Source organism: Engystomops pustulosus, chromosome 5 (assembly GCF_040894005.1).
Source record: "Engystomops pustulosus chromosome 5, aEngPut4.maternal, whole genome shotgun sequence".
Classification (NCBI taxonomy): domain Eukaryota; kingdom Metazoa; phylum Chordata; class Amphibia; order Anura; family Leptodactylidae; genus Engystomops; species Engystomops pustulosus.
The window spans coordinates 43,767,971-43,788,589 of NC_092415.1; the positions used below are offsets into that span (position 1 = coordinate 43,767,971).

The 20,619-nt window shown below is 41.2% G+C and overlaps 1 protein-coding gene across 2 annotated transcripts in view; it reads right to left on the reverse strand.

Moving 5' to 3' along the window:
• Positions 1–20,619, reverse strand: part of DNAJC5B (DnaJ heat shock protein family (Hsp40) member C5 beta) — a 107,460-nt gene that overhangs the window by 83,928 nt on the left and 2,913 nt on the right. The window contains exon 1 of one of the 2 annotated variants that reach the window (XM_072151816.1): positions 8,712–8,783. The exons of the other annotated variant lie outside the window; for it this stretch is intronic. The gene's annotated coding sequence lies outside the window, so the exon portion shown is untranslated. Of the gene's footprint in view, positions 1–8,711; positions 8,784–20,619 lie in introns of those variants that run through there. 2 annotated transcript variants of the gene reach the window in all.

Here is a 20,619-nt window from a genome sequence, read left to right on the forward strand (position 1 = left end):
TCCCACCCACGGCTTATACTCAAGTCAATAGTTTTTCCCAGTTTTTGGTGGTAAAATTAGGGGTCTCTGCTTATACTCAAGTATATACGGGTAATTATGAACTATAAAATTTTCTGGATGTAAAAGGGTTACAAGAAAAATTGGATAAAAAACTAAAAATGACAACATAATAAATAAAAATGTGTGTGATTTTAGGCATCTGGACTTCGCAGAGCAGATCAAGCCATCCACATATTACTTTGCTTACTATTTATAAGGTGAGCTGCCATAAAAGACAATATTTTACCTATAGGATAAATGTATAGCTGGTTTTCCCTTCATTTGCAAAGGATGTTGGGAGGTGGATTGTTACAATCATCTGATTTCAGACAGTTTCTTCTTCTATCTTGGTCCACACTGTAAAACAGCGGACTGGTTGAAGGTGAAACATATTGCAACCCTTCTGGTCACCTATTAGTGACCGATGCTATGGATAATTCATTAATAGTTTTGGGGCCTAAAAACCTGTATTAAAAGCTGTACTGTACTTGCTGCATGTAGCTTAAAGTAATGACCGACACACCGATATGTCTTCAAGAAATAAGTAGTTTTTAACGACTTACATTCTCACGTTTGAGGCCGTTGCAGAGGTGTATCGGGATTATTTATGCAGGATTATTTATGCTGTGTACAGAGAAAAATTTTAGTTATAGTGTATGAGTGGTAGTAACTAAGGCTAGGTGCACATCAGGTTTTTTACCCTACATTGTAGGGAAAAATCGTGAGGATTTCTGACCTTTACAAGGGAGAGCTCCCACTATGTATCTCACTATAGGAGCATACAGTCGGATATGACCCCTTTTTCCTCCATTCCCCCCTGAAAGCGGGAGGAGGAGTGAACCCTGTCAACAGTAGTATAGAGGAACTCTATGTGTGAAAATGGTTAAAGCAGAAGTGGTAAAGACCACAGACACATGGGACAAAAGGAAACCTGTATATTAAGGCAAGGGCTTACTGCATAACCTCCTTTCAAGAAGTGTATGTCCAAATGTCATAGACAAAAGTTATGAACACAAACAAAGAATTTATTGCCAACCAAATGTCTTCTTTAGACCCATTTTATGACTATAACTAACAGCATTCATTCCTCTGGAATGTGTTGTGAGTATACAGAATAAGCCCATTCATAAGTGCAGTTGGGAGGTCTGGGACTCATGACGGATGAGAAAGTCTAGATTTTAATTGGCCTTTTACATTCATCCTGAAAATGTTTGATAGGTTAAGATCTGGGCACTTCAACTTACCATTATACTCACCATACATTATTATGTGTGTATAAAATTATGCTTGAATGGAAGAATAACCCCCAAAGACATTTCAAGAAAGTTGGGAGAATAAAAGTTTCTAAAATATCTCTTCATTTGAAACCCTGTAATATAATCTTATACCATGACCCATACTGCATGAAATATACAGTTGTCCACTACAAGGCACAATTACTAATACTATTTAAGAGTTATTAAGAGGATCTCTCTCGGATTACCCTACATCTATCAGACCCAATCAGAATAACCGTAACAGACATAAAAGGAATTTATGAAGAATGACATTTTGAACACCCGTCTCAAATCCCCCCACACACACACACACTCCCAGTGAACGGCTCTCTCCTCTTAGTAGATCCAGAAGAGATCTCTGCCAGGTCGGAGCTGTTTAGACCAGGTCTGACCGAAAGGACATTTCAGATATAGGGGGTTATTTATCATACACCAGCACTTGTTGCTGGCCGCAGTGAGTGTGTAGGTGTGTGCAGGTAGGAAAGCCCCGCGCCATCCCGCTCCCTGCCGTCCGCGCCCCCTTTATCCCCATCCATGCCATCAGGCATGAAGGTGGCGAATTGTGGAAAATAATCGCAAGTGCTAGATACAAGTTAGAATTTGCAATTATTTCAGGGCGTGGAATCCCGGATAAATATCCCCCATAATTTCCATCATTTTTCTGGAAGAGACTATAGTAAATGAGTCAAGCTTCCAGTCTGCTTCCTGCCAGCCCCACTCCTGCCCAAAAACATAAAAACTGGCAGGGAGAGGGTTTATCATATGCTTTGTCTTCAAGAGGACTGATGAAGAAGGCATACTAAATGCCCCCAACATATTGCGGTACAGACTTAACACATGTTCCTTACTGGGAATTTAAAAAAAAAACCAAACATACTTCAAAAAGTACTTTTTAAAGTAAAAAAAAAAATTCAGAACTGCAGCTAGACTTCCATGTGTTTCAAGTGGCGAGTCCAGGTGCAGCCTGGCACTTAGTGGTAAATTGAGGGCGATGACACCTTCATCTACTAATACAAAGGTGTAATAGCACCCTTACACTACTTTAGTTCTATTAAGTCTAATCTGTTATACTACGGTATATCAAAAACCATAAACAGCCAGATTGACATGTTACTCATCTCTCATGTCCATGCTTTCCTTCCATTTGGTGCACATCCCAGGTAAAAAAAAAAATGACAGGAATGAGTTTTATCTTATTTTTAGCCAGGCTATTTGTCATTCTGTCCCTGAACATATGACGCAAGTAAGCAAATTGTTCCTCCTCTGACCTATTTAAAGAGATCTACTAAACAATACATACCACATACTGTACTGTACTTCTTATAAATGGACTTCTGAATCATACAAGCCCAATATTTCAACAATTGCTCCTTTACAGACCATTAAAAGGGTATCAAACAAAAGCACAACAGCTATCTAAATATTAACAGTAATAGCTGTTCCATGTGCAACATAAATGTCATGTGTGTCACGTGTCCCCCATGCCTTTTCCAATGCTGACTGTTTTATGACTAATTCATGTGTCATTTTTTAATAAAGGGGGGCTGAATGTAGAAAAACTTTTTGTACGTTTTTAAAATACGTCAGTAAAATAAAAAGTCCTTTGATTTGCCCAGATTATCAGATGCCAGATTTGCACATACTACATGCTGAGTCAAAAAATACTCTTTTATCTGAGAAACGAAATGGGAAAAGGACATTTAAATATTCAGCAGGTAATTAGTAATTAGGGAGCATATATTTTAGCCTATGTCCAGAACATGGTCAAAATCATAATAGCTGCCATATTGGATCAAGGGGAATATTTTACCAATGGGAAGGGGATTAAACCAGAATTGCCTAAAAAATGTATTGCCGAAATCAGATTTGCAAAACATATTGGGGCACATTTACTTACCTGGTCCTGTCGCGATCCAGCGGTGCGTTCTCCGTCGAGGATTCGGGTCTTCCGGCGATTCACTAAGGTAGTGCGCCCGATGTCCACCAGGTGTCGCTGCTGCGCTGAGGCCCGCCGGAGTTCGGCAGAGTTCACTATCCTAATTCTGGTGCAGGTAAGCGTGTGTCAAGCGACACATTTTTTTTTTTAAATTCCGCGGTTTTTCGGAATACTTCGGGTTTTCCGACAGCCACGCCCCACCCCCATTTCCATTGCATGCATGCCGGCGCCACAATCCGATCACGTGCGCAAAAACCCGAGGCAATTCAGGGAAAAACTGCGCAAATTGGTATTATTCGGGAAACCCGACAAAAAATAGCGATTCGGAACCTTAGTAAATGACCCCCATTGGGTTCAAAAGTTCTCCGTAGATTCTCATGAAGGTAAATAACTATTGTATCCAGATCTTAGCACATGTTGAATAGATGTGTAATGTTCCCAGTTGTTGTTTTTGTGTATATACCTTTTGAACCACAAGTAAAATTGCAAATCTGATTGCGGCAATCAATACCAATAAATAAATGTATGTGGCATTGGTAGGTGAAAGAAATGGCTAAGTCTATGGCTTATTTACCCTCTTCCCGCACCTGGATGTTATAGTATATCCTGGTGAGCAGAGCTTTAAAGCCACAGGATGTACTGTAACAACCAGGAGATCCCACGGGCCGGGCAAACGAAGCAGCATCCCGGCAAATAGTGACAGCTGGGCTCCATCGGTACACTAATGAATTGTGGCTATTTAACCCCGTAGACGCCACGGGCAGATGCTCTGACAGCTATCCACTATATCGGCTCCCCCCCGCACCATGATGGTAGGGGGCCGATGCCTTCCCAGTAGCAGGACCTAATACACACTGATATAAGTGCATTCTTAACGCCCAGATCTATAAATATAATCTATTATTTAACCCGTTTAGTGAGTGCCATAAAAATAATCCCCAACAAATTGTGTAAAAATTGTGTGTTTTTGTCACATGGTTTAAAAAAAAGGTACAAAAAGTTGCATAAATCCCCATATGGTAGCAAGGAAAGTTGCAAGTCATGATGCAAAAAAAAGTTCTCATCTAGCCCTGTCAGTGGAAAAATAGCGTTTTTATTGTATAACACAAGCAAAACAAGCAAAATCTTCTGAATAACTTGCAGAATAAAGATAACATGTTAATTTTGCAGTTTGGTTAACAGCGCAAATGGACACCATCAAAAATTTAAACTTGTTTTGCAAAAAGAAGCCCTCAGCTAACAACATACATGGAGAAATAAAAAGGTTATGGCTTTTAGAATTTAATGTAAAAAAAATAAAAAGTGTCCGTGTCATGAAGGCCATAAGTGGGTCCTGAAGTGCTTTAAGGGTTTGCTTTCTTCTAAAAACAGTGTTACATGTGGCCAAGGTTTGTGCCGATATTACAGACAGCTGTATAAAATGAATCTAGAGAAATTTACCATCAAAATCTATCATGATAAACCAGTGATACTTACTCATAGATCATAGGCACCCCTTAAGTTCATTAGTATAATTTTAAAAGTTGATTTTAGAAGAAAGGAGGCCATGGATAACAAATATAAGAAGATTACCACAGTTGCAGTGCTGGTTTATCATGCTTTATTTTGATGGTAGATTTCCATTAAACATGGCTTTTAAATATTGCAATGCAAAAGTTGAAAAACCCACTGCTGAATGTCCTGTATAGTACAACATTGTGTAAGACTCGGATTCCTTGGGATGACCAGAACAAAATAATTGTGGGGGTCCATTCTTCATTATCCCTCAGGAAAAATGACTTAGTGGCCTACAAATATGGATGTCATTGATGTATCTCTAGGGTCCAGTATAAGGCTTGATTGTAGGCTCACCGGAGATTCCTCGAGTACCCTGCTGGACGTGTTCGACACGGCGTCCTACGAGAACCCAGTTTATTGTTAGTTGATCAAACATCTGCCCTTCAAAAATTGACTGACAAAAAATGTCACAAGAGAACAGACAACCATTGTACAGAGAAAGAGAACAACTTAGTAGTGGAACCATGATGTCACGATGTTCCAGAGAATTCAATCATTCGTGACCTTAGATAAAACAGGAAGCTACAACACAAATGGTATTGTTTCTTTTATCTCTGGAAAAGATTCTATGAGGTGTGTGATAATTGAGAGTTATTTTTTAGATCAACACTATTAACAGGTTTTTTTTTTAAATCAGCAAATCCAGCTGCCCTTTATGCCCTTATTTTAAAGGAAAACACACAGGGAGGTTGGAGTTATCTATCCTGAAAGCCAGATTCCTGGTATCAGCAAATGGCAAAATTCAGTATGGCTTTGTGACTTTTTGGCTTATGTACACAGAGATTTTGCAACATTTTAGAGTTTTACACTACTTGCCCCAAATTTAAAGGAAATCAACCACTTTGAAAACCTAAAAAAAACCCTATTAATACTCACCCCTGCTCTTCTTCACCTGGATCCCAGCGCTGTGTGTCGCTAATCTTGACACACCCGTGTCGCGGGAGCTCACCTGTGCCCCTCTGAATACTAACTACTGCTTCGTCAGGCACCAGCTGCAGCTGGTTGGAGACGGCTCACAGGCTTAGCTCTCTCCATAGCCAGTAAGTGTTTGCTGCATATTTAGCAAACACTTACCGGTAACACTCCTGATCGGTGCTAGCATTAAAGAGCCGGCGGCACGTGGGTGCCCCATCTTGGATCAGATAGTTGCTCCCCGTGATAGTTGCTCCCCTGTTGCTATGACATCCGAGGCTGTCTTGTTTCACATAATGGGGCAGATTTACTTACCCGGTCCTGTCACGATCCCGTGGTGCGTTGTCCGACGGCGATTCGGGTCCACCAGAGTTTACCTTTTTCTTCCCAGTGCATGTAAGTGTGTGTCTTGCGACATAATTCTAAATGTTAAATACCGCACGTTGTCCAAATCTTTTGGGTTGTCCGATGGCACACCCCCCGATTTCTGTTGCGTGCAAGCGGGCGCTGATGAGAAAATAAGCCCTTATACAGCTTGTTATGGATTTTTGAAGGTGGGTTGTGGGTTGTGCAAAAACCAAAAAGGGCCTGGTCGTTACAGGGTTAAGAACTTCCTGGCAAGATAAAGATAGTCGAAAAATGTTTACAGATGAAGATTACTCCTTCATGCAGAAAAAATTATTTTTAAAATATTTTCCGTTCCACCATATATATTATACATACTTCTCATGTTCTTTAAAAATCCCGGTCCAAGATGTCCACATTCGGTGTAATTAGGTGGTCAACGCACTAAAGTCTCAATGTATACTGTGTCTATCCTCGGAAAACTGGAAGCATGACATCTCTCACCTTGCTCACAAAGTACAAGAAAACACGGCAATAGGAACACATTTTACTGCTTAGGACAATATATTACCATTTCAGATGACTACAATAGAGGTCCTGGCGAGGTCAAGCTCTGCTGTGCAGTAAACCAACCTCTCACAGCGCCCTAGTTTACATGTAAGCACAAGACTTTGAAGGCCAAAGGTAGTGTTTTTAGTTGTGACGCTGCTCTGTTCATAAAACATTTAAATGGATTGAGAAAATGTTGGCTAACTTACAGAAATGTGTGACTTTTACACAAACAAGCAAACAAGACATTTAGTGTTTAGTCTGTGATTAGTACTAGATAGTTAGTCATTCGGATGGTTTCCAGTCTTTAGGTCGCTATTATTTTTGTGTGCCATTCAATTTCAAACATTGCACATTGCCTGTAGGTATTTTTCTCAATTTTTTGTCCTGTATAATTTTTTTGGGTGTCAAACATGCTCTACTGCAGTGATGGCGAACCTTTTAGAGACCGAGTGCCCAAAATGCAAACCAGACCCACTTATTAATTTTAAAGTGCCAACACAGCAATTCTAGCATTAAATTATTAAAATCTTCTTGCTCCGTGCTGTACAGCTATATACAGCTTTCAACGGTCCGGAGGACACCAATATCGTTAACAAAAGGTTGGAAAATTCAGATTGCCATTGGAACTTCCCTTGACAACCCAATGAACAGGAAGAATTGTGCGGGCAAGAGCAGGAGCTTTAATGGCTCCAATGATAATCTGACCCTGTCCACACCTTCTCTTCCTGCAGTCCCAGATAGACCCAGAGTGGTTCACGTCCTGGGCTACCTGGGTCTGCAGGAGGATCCCTCAAGCTCTGTGCTGGGGCAACAGCCAGAGTGCCACCTCTGGCAACCGTGCCATAGGTTCGCCAACACTGCTCTACTGGGTTGTTTAAGGAATAAATGACCATCCTCTTTTAAAATTTGATCAGTACTAATATAGTTAGTTAATACAGGGAAGATTTCATATAGAAATGAGAATTTAGAAAGGACATTTCTTCCCCTTCCTGAGTGGACTAGAAGTTTAGAGGGTTGAAACCTGGTGACAGGTTCTCTTTAAAGGTTTTACAGATTCTAGCAAAAACTTAATTTTGAATAAATAAGGAAGGAAGCCCTGGGGAGACTACGTATAGCAAAAAAATATTATTGAAACATATTATTTTTTAATATTCTTGAAAAATATTATTAATGAATTCCTAATTTTATTTTGGTTATTCTGATATATAATATGTATAGCCTCGGGCAAACAGGGCAACTATGGTTTTTTGTAGTGTAGCAGGTATTTTTTTTTTTATACTATGGGGAAATGTCATTGTAATTTTAGGAATATTTATTACCAGAGGCAGTTTTGTGTGTGTGTTTTTACTTTATAACGAACCACATCTCCCTTCTTCCTAGTGTCTCTGGGTGTCTCTGACACCCGGAGACCGGGTCCAGCTCCCGCGGCTAGCCAAAGCTGCTGCAGTCTCCGGACCTGTGCCCGCTGATGTCTAAAGTCAGCGGGCGGTCCGAATAGAGTTAGAGTATGTCACCATTGATACTTTCTTTAGTGCACTTTTAACATAGAGCATGAGACACAATTCTGTTGGACACTGCATGATAAATGTGGCGCACGGTCAGACTGTGTACCGGAACGCCCCTTTCAGTATAGAAATTTGTGTTGCGTCTGTCTCACTGAGCGTTATACACGGGCCGAGCACTTTTAGTGAGGTTTCTGTCTTAGTTAATGTGCCCCAGAGTGTAGAGGAAGCGCGCTATATTAAACAAGAAAAAGGAGGTGTGTCTGCCCACTTTCTTGGTGAACTTTAGGTCAAATACTCCTACTTCTGTTTTGTACAGCATGGGGCTTACTTTTTGTTACCTTTTCAGCCGAAAGTTTTTAAAGCTTATTTAATTTTTATACAGGCAGTACTCTTTACATAGCAGCCTGTGAAGCTGCAGCAGGGAGGGGCTCCATTAACACAGGCAGGAACCCGTCAGCACTGGACGTAGCCGGGTGGGCATACGTTCGTGTGAATTCCTAAGAGTCCCTAATTTATCATGATGGATTTTAAATGGGACCGCAGAGGACATCCCAAAGCTATTCCAAAAATATCTGGCTTCTGCCGTACCTTTCATCCGTGATTTGCTGCGAAAGGTCAGCTGGGTTCAGACTTTGCACTGCCAAGGTTGAGCTGCGCTGTGAGACTCCACATACTGATAATGGGTTTTCTGCCGGCGATTGTGCTACATGTGCCCCTGGCCTAATTCAGTGAATGTTTCATCACTATGACAGATCAGTTCACCACGCTCTTAAGCAGCATTTCAAGCTAATCTGTCATCAGATTATCCTGTTAAAGTAAGAGCATCAGAAAACTGTATGACTTCCTGTTCTATAAAGAAATGAAAAGACAAACTAACTAACACTTGAAAGTTTATTGTATATTTCAGGTGAATGAACTTCAAATCCGTTTTCTTGTCAATTATAAGACTATATTATTTTGTGGTCACAGGCCACTGATTTCCTGGCTCCTCTCATTGTAGAAAGTATATACAATTTCCTTCTAAAGGAAATAAGATATAAGTAAGTAACATACACACCTACCTATTACCTGTCAACATTTACAGCAGTAAATATCTGTTTCCTTAATCCTTTAGAAGCAAATTGAGAAAATAACAAGGCACCGCATTGGAGGGATCTAAACAGATTTTTAGTAGTAAGGTCACAATTGGTTCATGTTTACTAAAATGTTCTCATAATTTACTAAACAAAAGATATCTTTCACTCAAGGTTAGGACAAGCAGTGGCTCACAAGGTTCTCTGGCCTTTTAAGAGGACCTGTCAGGTGAATAAAACCCTCTAGGAGCACTTACTCCCTAGCCCTCAGTGTTAAATCTCTAGCTTTATCAGAACCTACCAATAAACTAGCAAACAATCCACTAGGTATCGGTCCGATCGTCATATTTAGCTTACAGCGGTCCGGCTTATTCATGAGGAGGCGATTGAAAGCGCTACCCACTCTTCAGCTTTTCCCCCGATGCTGGAGGTGACTGCAAGGCTCGGTGCTACAGTCACCACCTCCTCGGACGGCCCCCTCATGAATAAGCTGAACCGCATTAAGCTAGGTCCGAAGATTGGATGGCAACTAATAAAGCTAGAGATTTAAGAATGTTATAACTGGGGGAGGGCTAAGGAGCTGCTTACTTTAGTAAGTGCTGCTAGAGATTTTTATTAGCCTGACAAGTCCTCTTAAAATTTACGTTATGTTTTATATAGCGGGAAATAGAAAAAAAATGTAAAGGGGTTGACCACTTTATCTAATTTCTTTTTTTTGTAATGTTTGTATAAGTGGGGGGCAAAATATTAGGAAAATTACCAATATACATCTATACAAGAAAGCAGTACCAAGCTTTAGATGTACTGGATATTGGTAAATTACCTAATATTCTGCCCACCCACCTCCATTTACACACACACATCACAAAAAACATGAAGTAAAGTGCCTAACCCCTTTAAGGAAAATGAACAGAAGGTAGTTTCTGGCCTCTACACGTAAGATGTAAGTTACCACATGTATATGTGGACATCTTCCACCAGTAACCTGTTTTTAGCTTCCTCCAGAGCCTCCATCATAGCCAGAAAATAAGGTTACAAAAATATGCAAATGAGCCAGAGACCCTCAGGCTCCTGTCACCCGAACGCATCCTGGTTCCTCCGCTACCTAATTCATTCACAATCTCCGCTGCATTGTTATGCACCCTTCCCGCCGCTCGCTGTGGCCACACAGCCAGTGATGTCAACTGGTTGTCTGGAAATCTAGCGCAGGTGCAAGATCTTCTACCTTGCGCAGCTTTGGGAAGAACACTGGGACAGATTTATCAAGCTGTCTAAAAGTAAGAATGTTCAACGCAAACTGGTAATTCTGGGAAACCCGTCAAAAAAGAGCGATTCGGGCCCTTAGTAAATGACCCCCAATATATCTGTATTGCACTTTGTGAGCTCTATCCACGGGATCGGGTCTAACTTGCTGATCAGTGGGGGTCTCAGTGCTGAGACCCCCACAGATCACAAAAACGAGGGATCTGATGGGGTCCCACAGGGTCACTGAGACCCCCACTGATCTGCAAGTTCGGCCCTATCTCGTGGATACAAATAATGTTTGTAGGTACTATAGAATCATAAATAGGGATTTCTCAAGTGACACTCCCCTTGCGACCACTAAACTTGACTCATCTCATATGAAAATGAGGTACATAGAATGATCTTTGACTTGATTTCACATAAAAGATTGTATTCTAGAAAGGACATTTCTTTCCCCACCTGCGACTAGTAGTTTAGTGGGGTAAACCCTGATGATAGGTTCCCTTTAAATAATTATAAACAGGCTGACAATAGTAATCATATGTGTCTATGCTTGCTTCCCATCAGAGTAGGGTACACTACGCTCTGCAATTATCTTTTGGCCGTGTACACATTAGGTGCAGCCCTTAGGGGTTTATGTTATTTGTGAGGCACAAAGATTTATGCTCAGTTTTGGTTTTGAAAGATTACAGATTTAGACACTTGGCATTAATTTGCACAAAAAGTGAGATAATTAAATTAATTAACCCTTTACTGGTGAACTTTATATTTATATATGGTTGATAACTACATACGGTATGTGATAGATAGATGCTTGGTCGACAAAAAAAAGAAAGAAAAAGACTGCCTTTTTTTTTCTTCCGGTACTTAAAAAAGTTACAAGGTTAGCACCCTGTCTCATTCTGTCGGGTCCGTGCTGCTCTTTTTTGCTTCATTGCTGCTCTCCATTCTTTTGATAGACAGATAGATGACTTTTATAGATAACAGTCAAAAATGACAATATACAGTGAAATAGGGCTACTGTATTCACTCAAAGAACAAAGTTTTAGCTAACAGAGCCTTCCACAAATAGGTTTCTTCTCCCCATGAATATAAAATCTTTGCTGCCTGAGGTAAACTATAGAACGCCACCCCCTCCATAGGGAATATATCTAGTTAAGTTACTGCGTTCTCCATGCAGTGTAAAGAACCACTATTTTTAGGTGTCATGTCCTTCTTTATAGCAGGTTACTGCGCCCTTAATGCTACCCCCCCCCCCCCTAATTTTGATGGAGGTGGCACTGCCTGAGGCAAGAGGCTCAACTCGCCCAATGGATGCTGCATCTCTGACCCCAGGTGTGACGTTTTGGCTCACAGAGCCCTTCTCCGCAGGTCTGTGCACAAGGAGGCCTCTGTATGTTTATATTGCTATCACTTTATATTGCTATATTTCAGTGCTGCCTAAGTTTAAAGCTATTATATAAAGGAGTCCTTTCCCCTGGGATGTGCACCCCCAGTAATTATTTCATAGTTTTGTTGGCTTACTTGAATAAATCGATAAATAAGATTAAAACACCAACTTACATTATTAAAAAAGGACAGTGCTTTAACCCCTTAACAACTTGACTACTTTAAGCTTTAAAAGAGAATTCCAAGCTAAATCTATCACTGATCTATCCATAGAATATATTATTAATATGTATTCTCACCCGGAACCCCCAGTTTTTCATGCAACGTATGGAGCTGGCAGTGATAAGTTCCATCAATAGTGTAACAGCTGTTGTGGCTTCCTGCAGATGCCTCTCCCATTGAAATGAGTCAGCAATGACATCCACTACGCTACACTATGATCAGAGCTGTTTCTTTCTGCCTCTATTTGTAGTACAAAACAGCTCAACAGTGGGGGGAGGGGGTGCTGGTTTTGTACCCCAAGTGATCACTGATCTATGTCCCATACCAGGAGAGTTTTTTTAAGTTTTAAGTCATAGTAGCAGTATGCAGAGATTTTTAGGTATTACAAATGTTACATTTATACTGAAACCATTTTGGAGTATAATTTATTAATTGTCTTTTATTCTTTATGGTCAAAATGAGAATAGAAACAAGTCAAATAGAATACAAACAAGTGAATGGTCCTTTGAAGAGATTGGGGCTCATTTACTAAGGGTCGCAGATCACACTTTCGTCGGACTGTTCCCCGTTTTTGGGGTTTGCATGGCTGTGACAGGTTTTTAACAGGGGCCTGGGCTGGGATTGTTTAGCACGAGATCAGTTTATGTCGCAGCTGCGCTGGCTCGCAAATGGAGGGGGGGGGTGTGCCGTCGGATGATCCGACTGATTTGGACTGAGCGCGAGATTTAACTTTCAAATTGTGTCGCAATCCAATGCACTTACCAATGCACCAGTAACAAGAAGGTGAACTCCATCGGACCTGAGCGGGGAAGCGACATGTGCGGGATATCGGGTACACGATCTTAGAGAATCACGGCAGAGTGCATGAGTGCATGATCGTCGGACAATGCACTTTCGGTGAACTTTGTTGGACAGGTAAGTAAATGTGCCCCATTATGTTCAACAATTTGAAAATACTTCACTTAAGTCTCACACATATGGAGAAATTATAAGGTAGGTTAAAAGCGGTGTCTAACTTCATAACCATTTTATGTTTAATCGTGCAATATACATTGTAATAAAAAAAAAAAACTTGAATTAGGTATTTAATAAAGTATAGGCAATGTTGTAGATTTATCTGTTTGTGGCAGACCTGTCTATTAAATAGTTTTAGACACTTTTACTACTACAACTAAAAAAGGGGAGTGGCCATGTGGGGGAAAGGGGTGTGCAGTATTAAAAGAAAATGAGGTGCAGTCAATAACCAGTTACACGTGGTTCAGTGAGCGGATCGGAGCCAGATTAATGAAACGGTTGCAGGATGGTGCATTATCACAGGATATGGTCCCTATTGTACCTTCAACTGACAACACTCACCTGACAACCCCAGTGACTCCCACCCTTACACGGGCAGTAACAGCACTATCCCTATGAGAGGCTAGTAGCCCTATCACAAAAACAATTTTGGCATCCTGACGCGTTTCTTGGAGAGTACTAAGACCATTAAGTCCTCAGGGGTATAAATGCCACAATAAACCACAATGGAGTCTGGGTGACAGTGGTGACTTAATTGGAAACTATAAGGTGCAATGGTAACCTGGTTCCAAGCATATAACAGTGCTAACAGGAAGTACTGCAAATATGGAAAACATTTTACAAGAGGTGCTCCCACATTAAAAGAGGGTAAAACAAGGAACGGCCGTAGAACGTGATGAAGTAGAAGGAAAAGCAGTGTAATGGTAGGTAATATGTTTGACAAAAGGGCTCAGATTTGCATTTTTAGGTCCAGAGCCTAAATTTTGATAAAGTCAAAAGAAGATGAATGCAGGAAAACCATTAAAGTTTTGTTGCTTTTTATTTCATATATAAATCAAAAGTTCAGGTTAATTCAAGAAAACAAACTCGAGGGATATAGTTGCACTCCTTATTCCTACCCAATGTCATGTACTACCACATAAACCCTAATCAAAAATGAAATTTTTTTGTATTAAAAAGTTGTGGACACTCATTAGAGTGGTTTGTAAAGATATTTGTTTTCTTCAATAATAAATAAGTTTAAATTTAATAAAATGCATATGCATTAAATTATGCATATAATAAAATACATCTACGTTCAATACATTAATTATATGCCATATTTCTCAAAAAAACATATTTAAAAAAACACACAATGCTAAATCTTAATATTATATTTTAAAAAAATAATATTAAAAAAAATGTGGTCTTCCTGGATTTTAATATTAAGATTTTGCATCCTGTATATTTTTGAGAAATATTTCATGCAATTAATGCATTGAACATAGATGTATTTTATTATAAGATATTAATGCATATACTTTTAACATTTATACAAACAACTCTTATTAGTGTCCACTACTTTTTATACAATAATTCAAGAAAGCCACTTAAAATTTGGGGGCCAAAAGTTTGGAAATTTGGAAAGTTTTGTATGATTATTAAACAGATTTGGTACTAGAACCAAACAGCCTACTACAGAAATACAGGACTGAAGCCAAGCTTACTTTTAGATAAATGAACAGAACAGAAATAGAGATCCTTCTTCTGCACCACATTTATCACAGCGTCTGATGCTGGATGATAAACCTGAAACAGTGTAAAACTTTCTCTATGTAACTTATACAAAAAGAAAACAAGAGTCATAGTACAATGGAGAGGCTGAAGAATTGTTAGCTCATGGGTAATACTCAAAGGCTTACTGTTTAGTCTGGTGACTAACAGAGGATGTCTACAATTGGTGTCCTTTTTTGTGTTCTTCTTCTACCTGGATGCCATGTCAGCTTCTTCCAGCCACAACTCATCTCTGAAGATTTACCAGCACAAAAATATTTTGTTCCTCACTTCATAATCATCTTCTCCACTTTATTATCACAAACTTAATACTGTTCTCTTGCTCATTAAGAAATCACTATTATGCCCCACAGTAGCCAATATAGTAACATAGTTCCCATAGTAGCCAATAAAGTAACAGTACTTTCACTGTAGTGAATATCCTCACAAAGCCCCCACAGTAGCCTATATAACAGGCAATATAATTACAGGTTCTCCACATTCGCCAACATAGCTTCAATGCCCACTCAATAGCCAATATAGTTACCATGTCCCCACAATAACCAATAACATAACAATGCACCCAAAATAGCCAATATACTGTACATCTGGGTAGTGAGGAACATACAGACAAAGGCACAGGAAATATGGAGAAGATATCAGTACAGTGTACTTCTGAAAACTGCTGGAATATTACTATTAGAGTATTAGAAATCTGATATAATCTCATCTCATATAAAATGCAGACCTCAGTTTAGCAGAAACGAGAGGCTGATGAGAGGGGGTAGAGGCCTCTTTATCTTACAAGATCGGTTAAAAAATATAGAAAATATAAATTGCTCTTTTACAATCTAATATAGTAATATACAGGCAGTCCCTGGGTTACGTACAAGATTCTGCAGGTTTGTTCTTAAGATGAATTTGTTTGTAAGTCGGAACTGTATATTTTATAATTGTAACCCCAGTCAAAATTTTTTTAGACAATGGGACTTTAAAAATGTTGCGTAGTCATAAGAACCAGGATTAACAATAAATCTTACTTGCAGACACTTTTGATAACCGTTGTAGCTGTCTATTGTAGCCTATTGTAGTCATTGGGCACCATGGGTTTGCGGGGCTATGGTAAATAATACATTTGTCCAAGTTGACTAAGTTTTGAAGACAAAAAAAAATTCTGTAATAATACATGTTTAATTATAACTACACTTTAAGTATGTCAATATGATCAGCCTATCACAGAGTTAATAAGAGATTAAGCACTTTTTGACCCCTTTATATGAGGTTTCCCAATCTGACAGAGTTTATTGTATGGTCATTGACAAGTTCTAACAGGTCCTAACAAGTGTTTGAGAATTCAGGTATTTTTATCTGTCATCAGCACTAATGCTATCAACATACAAACTGCATTCACTGGACGACTGTAGAAAACTAAAGTGTATAGCAAGTGCTGAAAGATTTGAGTTATCTGATAAATCTGAATAAAAGATCCTTCTATTGGTAATCATCTGGCACTGAAAAAACATCAGCTATGAAACATGAACAGAGCTACAGCTAAGTTTTGCTATACATCCTGCTTTGCATGAATTACTTTATTCTGAGTCTGCCCTTGAGCATTATGAACTTTTGTAATATACTCGAGTATAAACCGACCCGAGTATAAGCCTAGACCCCTAATTTCACCACCAAAAACAGGGAAAGCCTATTGACTCGAGTGTAAGCCGAGGGTGGGAAATGCATTGGTCACAACCTCCCAGTATATAGCTAGCTAGCCCCCTGTAGTATATAGCTAGCCAGCCCCCAGTAGTATATAGTCAGCCCCCAGTAGTATATAGCCAGCCAGCCCCCAGTAGTATATAGCCAGCCCGCAGTAGTATATTGCTTTCCAGCCCCCAGTAGTATATAGCCAGCCAAACCCCTGTGGTATGTAGCAAGCCAGCCCCCAGTAGTATATAGCCAGCCCCCAGTAGTATATAGCCAGCCCCCAGTAGTATAAAGCCAGCCCCCAGTAGTATATAGCCAGCCCCCAGTAGTATATAGCCAGCCCCCATTAGTATATAGCCAGGCAGCCCCCATGTAGAATACAGCCAGCCAGCCCCCATGCAGTATTTTTTTTAAAGTATTTATTTTTGCAGTTTTTTTAAATTTTATACAAACATAATAAACAAAACCGAAGAACAAGATTGTCTGTTACATATTTCCTTCCCCCCATTACAGGATTATTATACAACAGCCATGGTAACAGTCAGGTTCTTACTGCGTTTCAAAACTAACTGAGGGATATTACACAGTAGATAACAGCAGGATACTGCAGCCAGACATCTTGATACAACACAAATAACTATTGACACATAGACAATCAGTCACACACACACACACACACATACCAGCACGCTCAGTCTCCTTCATCATGGAGAGGAGTATATATCACACGTGATTATAAGGCTGTATGGGGAGTCGCGCACCATCTGGACCAGATGCGATCAAACTTCTGGGGACACTTCCTGTTGGTATACAGGGACCGGTAGTGGGGAGTGACACTGTTAATGAGTAGTATCCATCTTTTTAATGGAGGGGGCTCCTGGTCCTTCCAGGTCATCACCACCACTTTTCGGGCGTAGTATAAGACAAACCTAAAGAAAATTTTGTCATAGTGGCCATTGACAACTTCGTTTATGATGCCGAGGAGACACACAGAGGGAGACAGTAAGCGTGGGAAATCAAAGTGTAGATTAAGGAACTCCAGCACTTCGGACCAGAAGACATGGACCCTAGGGCAGGACCAGACACAATGCAGGAAGGATCCGACATCAGCCTGACAGCGAAAAGCAAAGGTCATTGGGCATTGCTCCCATGCGGAATAATCTAGCAGGGGTGAAATATACTCGATGGAGGAATTTAGATTGGATCAGGAAGTCCCTCGCGCTCACTACAGATGTGAAGTAGGACAGTTCGACCTCCCTCCAGTCATCATCTGACAGGTCAGGGATATCCTGTCTCCAGCGTTCACAGGCTCTATCAAACGGTCTGGACTTTTGCTCTTGAAGAAGAGCATAGCACTGAGTGAGTGGCTTAGGGAGGTCCGGGGTACTCATCAGAGTCCCTAGTTTGGAGAATTTCACTGTCAGGCTGAAGGAGCCGAATTGGGCTTTGAATGCGTGTCGCAGTTGCGTGTAATGGAAGCTAGCCGTATTGGGTACCGTATGTCTCTCCCTTATCTCGTTAAAGCTGAGTAATTCTGCTTCCGGGATAAGAGCTGGCCTACAAATTTCACCCCCGCCGCCCCCCACATTGTCCAGCCCGGGAGGGAGAGGAAGTGAGAGAGCCACGGATTGAGCCACAATGGAGTCCTGGGCGAGAGAGGGGGAGGGCTGCCTGTTTCTACCAGGGATTGCGCCCTACGCCAGCACACCGCTACCGTACGTAGGGGGAGTGGGGTATCAGATGGGGACTTGTATCTGTACAGCAGGTTTGTAAGGGCCTCGTAGGAACCTACCAGGGCCCCAGCCAGTGCAGTAGCTGCATTACCCATGTCTATATCTATCCACCACTGGGCATATACTAGCTGGGAAGCCAGGTAATAAAGATACAGATCCGGGGCAGCCAGTCCACCCCTAGACTTGGGAGCCTGAAGCAGCGCTAGACTGAATCGTGGGGCACTACTCTGCCAGTAGAAGGACCTGAGAATGACGTCTATGCGTTTAAACAGACTCTTAGGAAGTAGTATAGGACAAGCATGAAAAAGGTATAGAAATTTTGGGAGAAAAATCATTTTAAATATATTAATACGCCCGTACAAAGACAGGGGGAGAGTGGACCAGGCTTTTAGGCGCGATTCCGTTGCAGCTATCAGGGGTGTAATGTTTAACTCCGTAAATGCCTGGACCTTGCGTGACACCTGGACTCCCAGATATTTAAAGGTGGACACCACCCGGACTGGGACGGGGAGGGAGTGTACCCCTACATCAGATAAGGGAAAGAGGGCCGATTTGTCCCAGTTAACCCGAAGGCCTGAGAACCCCCCATAACGTTCTATCAGGGACAGAAGGGATTCCAGAGAGGGGCCCACGTCTCCAAGGTATACAAGTGTATCATCAGCATAGAGAGATACCTTTTCAATAATAGTACCTCTAGTTATGCCCTTAATGCCCTCAGAGTGGCGGATCGCCACAGCAAGGGGTTCAATGGCGAGTGCAAAGAGAAGGGGAGATAGTGGGCAACCCTGCCTAGTGCCCCTGGCCATAGGGAGAGTAGGTGAGATGTTAAGATTAGTCCGTACCCTAGCCTTGGGATCGTTATACAGTAGCTTAACCAATGCTGTAAATCGAGGGCCAAAACCCATTCTAGGCAAAAGGGTCCACCCCCCATGCAGTATAAAGCTAGCCAGCCCCATGTAGTATATAGCCAGCCAGCCTCATGTAGCATACAGCCAGCCAGCCTCATGTAGTATACAGCCAACCATCCCCCTGTAGTATAAGCCAGCCAGACCCATGTAGTTTACAGCCAGCCAGTCCCACGTAGTATACAGCCATCCAGCCCCCATGTAGTATACAGCAAGCCAGCTCCCAGTAGTATATAGACAGCCAGCCCCAGTAGTATACAGGCAGCCCCATGTAGTATAAAGCCAGCCAGCTCCATGTAGTAAGCAGGCAGCCAACTGCATGTAGCATACAGCCAGCCCGATGTAGTATACAGCCAGCCAGTTAATATAGTATAGAGTCACCCAGCCCCATGTAATATACAGGCGGCCTGCCCCATGTAGTATACAGACAGCCAGCCCCCTGTAGTATACACCCAGCCCACAGTAGTATACACCTAGCCAGCCCCCAGTAGTCTACACCAGCCAGCTCCCAGTAGTATACAGCCAGTCAGCCCCATGTAGTATACAGCCAGCCCCAGTAGTATACAGCACATAAAAATAATAAACTTACATACTCACACTCCAACGCCCCGATGCTCGGTGCGGCTCCCGATCCTCGGCGCGGCTCCTCTTCTGTCTTCTCTATGCTCTATTAGCAGGCAGAGACGTGTTCACGCAGCAGGTCATATGTCCGCGTCTCTGCTGGCTAATAGAGAATAGAGAAGACAGAAGAGGAGCCGCCAGGAGCTGTGTCGAGGATCGGGAGCCCCGCCGAGCATCGGGGTGTCGGAGGGTGAGTATATAAGTTTATTTTTTTTATTGGCTCGTGTGTAAGCCAAAGGTAAGGTTTTTCAGCACATTTTTTGTGCTGGAAAACTTGGCTTATACATGAGTATATACAGTGATATCTTTTGGAAACTCTAATGTCTTTTTATTTCTGCTCTTTGGGATAGTAATATTATCTGTCTTGGTCTGTTGTTAAAATAAAACAAGGATCCTAGGTTTAGTTTATTAGCCCAGTTTCTTTGCTGTAGCATATTTAATCACAGAGATCTCACAGCACAGCAGTGTGCTGTACCCAAAGTAGTGATACAATATGAAAAAATGCATTTTTCACAGTTCTGCTGCAACTAACAACACATGCGAAGGTATATGTAATATCTTTGCAACATCCTCTATCAAGAAAGTAGGGCTGAGGATGCGCTTAGTGTAATTTTGTTCCATTCTGTCTTTGGTAGCCTGAACAAAAGTGTATTTCTTTTCCTAGCATCCTTGATTGATTTTTACCAAAGCCATCTGTCTCCTGTGAACTCTGTTCTGGTTTACTAATTGTTAATCCACTGTGAATGGCAGAATCTCTCCCCACTCTCATTGCTGATATCTGATGTCAGAGAACTGATTCAATCATTTTTTGGACCAGGGCTCTGGCAGCTCATAAAATATTTTGAGGACTAGTGCTCTGGGCTTGATATTGTCTTGTACTGAGCAAGTTAGTGTTTATTCTGTATTCTGGTAATTTTGCCTGATCCTCTGACTATATGTTTGCCTTGTGATTTTGTACTGCTTTGACCTCTTGGTTCTGACCTGTATTTGGTGACTATCCTTCTTTTGTATGTGTTGTTTTTGTCTCAGTGTTTGCTCTTTGGTGCAAGAAGTGAACGTC